Genomic DNA, 3,282 nt, shown 5'->3' with positions numbered 1-3,282 from the left:
GGCGGCGACGTGGACACAGTTCGGGGGGCAACGGCCGTGCGGACGGCAACGGCAGCGACGTGGACACAGTTCGGGGGGCCGACCGTGCGGACGGCAACGGCGGCGACGTGGACACAGTTCGGGGGGCAACGGCCGTGCGGACGGCAACGGCGGCCACTCAGGCGATGGCGGTCCGGGGGCCGGCCGTGCGGAAGGCAACGGCGGCCACTCAGGCGATGGCGGTCCGGGGGCCGGCCGTGCGGAAGGCAACGGCGGCCACTCAGGCGATGGCGAGCTGGACCAGGCGAGGCTGAAGACTCGGATGAGGCTGGACCAGGCGAGGCTGAAGACTCGGATGAAGCTGGACCAGGCGAGGCTGAAGACTCGGATGAGGCTGGACCAGACGAGGCTGAAGGCTCCGAGGCTGGACCAGACGAGGCTGAAGGCTCCGAGGCTGGACCAGACGAGGCTGAAGGCTCCGAGGCTGGACCAGACGAGGCTGATGATGATGCTGCAGCCGGCGAGGATGATGATGATGCTGCAGCCGGCGAGGATGATGATGATGCTGCAGCAGGTGGCTGGACGGGCTCCCCGGGCCCTCCAGCTGAGACAGGTGGCTGAACGGGCTCCTCAGGCCCCCCAGTGGAGACTGGAGACAACGGCCGGAGCGGTCCCTCGGACCCTCCAGCGGAAACAGGAAACAAAGGCCGGAGCGGTCCCTCGGACCCTCCAGCGGAGACACGAGACGAAGGCTGGACGGGCCCCTTGGACCCTCCAGCAGAAGCCATCACAAAGCCAGCAGGCATGGAGTCCTCTGGCAGACATGAAGGCAATGGGTGCTGTGCTGAGCACTGGCCCTGCTCAGACAGCACTGACACGGAGTTGTTCTCTGAGGGCTGCTTAATCTTCAGGGGTCCAGAATCAGCTGGGGACTGAGACCTAGCCTCTGGGGAAGCCCTCGAGTGCAGAACGGTGCCTGAAGCAGTTAAAGCGCGAGAAACTCCCTGACTGGACCTTAAATTTTCTCCCTGCATGGAGTGAATGAGTGGAACCGGTACTGCTGGAGCCAGAGCTACGGGTAGCAGGGGCACTGGAGCTACTGGGGCCTGCGCTACAGGCGGCACTGGAGCTACTGGGGCCTGCGCTACAGGCGGCACTGGAGACTGAACTGAGGGTGGCACTGGAGACTGAACTGAGGGTGGCACTGGAGACTGAGCTGAAGGGGGCACAGGAGACTGAGCTGAAGGGGGCACAGGAGACTGAGCTGAAGGAGGCACAGGAGACTGAGCTGAAGGAGGCACAGGAGACTGAGCTGAAGGGGGCACAGGAGACTGAGCTGAAGGAGGCACAGGAGACTGAGCTGAAGGAGGCACAGGAGACTGAGCTGAGAGTAGCACTGGCTGCGGGGGAGCTAACCGAGCTGAGAATGGCTGCGGGGGAGCTAACCGAGCTGAGAGTGGCTGCGGGGGAGCTAACCGAGCTGAGAGTGGCTGCGGGGGAGCTAACTGAGCTGCCGGTAGCTGCACAGGCGATAAGCAGCTCGCGTTGACATCCGCCACACAAAACGCAGCCCCTGAATGAACAGTCATGCAGTCTGAAAATGAAAAAGAGTCCTCACTCACCACAGCCGGCGATTTAGAAGCCCGAACGTCCGGCTGTGGGGTGGCACGCTTGCGGTGCGATCGGCGTTTCCTCCCCGCAGACGGCTCCGACGGGCCGGGCAAGATCACATCCGGCGAGTCGGGCAGCGAGGCAGGAGTGGCTGAGAGAAGGTGAGGTGTGTGCCGGAGAAAAGCCTGTATGGTCGGAGGAAGTGAATTCAGTAGCCATGGCAGGCCGGAAAAGAGACGTTGTAGCCGACCTTCCACGGCGCGGCGAAGCTCGTACGGAGGATTCTCCAGCCACAGCCCGAGGAGGATCTCCACATTGTAGCCGATGTCTTCCTGGAGCTCCTCGTACGGATTGACTGCCGCTGGGTCCATGGTGGCTGGTTCGTTCTGTCACGGTTTGCGGGGCAAGCCGTGTGGAGTTGTAGAAAAGGACCCAAAAGGCGGCAGCTCTGGTGCAGGTGAATATTTATTTACAATGGTGGGCACAAAACAGCACTGGTGGAAAAACAAGAAACCGGAAACCTAAACTGGATAAGCTAATAACACAAACCAGAAACGAGGATGCAGGGAGGTCCGGGGAAATACACAAGAAGAGACGCAGGGAGACCGAGGGGAAACAACACAGACGAACCAGCGATTACTAAGACAGAAAATACAACTTAAATACACTCAGAACACAGGGAGATTACACACAGGTGGGAGACACAGCTGGGAGTGATTAACATGACGAGACCAGGGAGGCAAACTGAAAACACTCACATAAGACGCAGACCTTCACAATAAAACAGGAACCCACGGGGGGAACAGGGTAAACACCAATTAGAGAACAGAACCAAAATCGCGAAGAGAAAACACAAAACGCTGGGTCAAAAGGACCCAGGATCATGACAACCACTGCTTTGTCTTTGATTTCATTCCAGCAGCAAAAGGTGCCTCGCTGCAATACCCATCTGTAATGCAAATGAAATTACAAGGTTTATTTCAAGGCACAGTTACTTGAAAAACTCTCCTAACAAATGCATTTGCATTTGAAAGTAGTAAAAAAAAAGACAATAGCAAACACTCAGGTGTTTGCACTGTTTTCCTATATATTAAACCAATGCCTGCACTATTACTGTGATGGACAGACAAACAAAGGCATGAATGGAGTCCAATCAATGCTCCCTCCCAAATACACACACACACACACACACACACACACACACACACACACACACACACACACACACACAACTTGATTATGGAGAGGGCATTCATCACACCACATTAGCACATTTTCTGTTATGTTTTTTTGTACATCTGTAGAGCAGAGTACAGGATTTGGAAGAGACAGGGCTTAAATAAACAAATCTATCAGATGCTATCTTTCTGTTTTATGTACTGCACCAAATTTTTCCTTCAGTTTTGTGGGGGTTTTGTACTTGTGTCACCTAGAGAAGCATAAAGCTCATGAGAATGAGGAAACAAAAGCTCCTGTCAGTGAGGATCTGTTTGTATGTCCTGAACGAGCAGCACACTCTTATCTGAGCTCAGCAAAAGTTCCCATCGATTGGCCCGCTGATTGTGCGTCTGTCAGCCTACCTGTCCACTCCTCCCTCCCACCTTCTCCCCCGCTGGCCTCTCTCCTCCATCCATCCTCCTAACTCCTCCTCCTCCTCTCTGCCCAAGGCCTCATTGATCAGTCGTGCCCTGG

The sequence above is a fragment of the Diplotaxodon limnothrissa genome, linkage group LG17, assembly GCF_057381915.1.
Source record: "Diplotaxodon limnothrissa isolate DT_005_m linkage group LG17, D_limnothrissa_male_GT1.1, whole genome shotgun sequence".
Classification (NCBI taxonomy): domain Eukaryota; kingdom Metazoa; phylum Chordata; class Actinopteri; order Cichliformes; family Cichlidae; genus Diplotaxodon; species Diplotaxodon limnothrissa.
The sequence above is the reverse complement of the archived record's forward strand: the minus strand, read 5'-3'. Positions refer to the sequence as shown.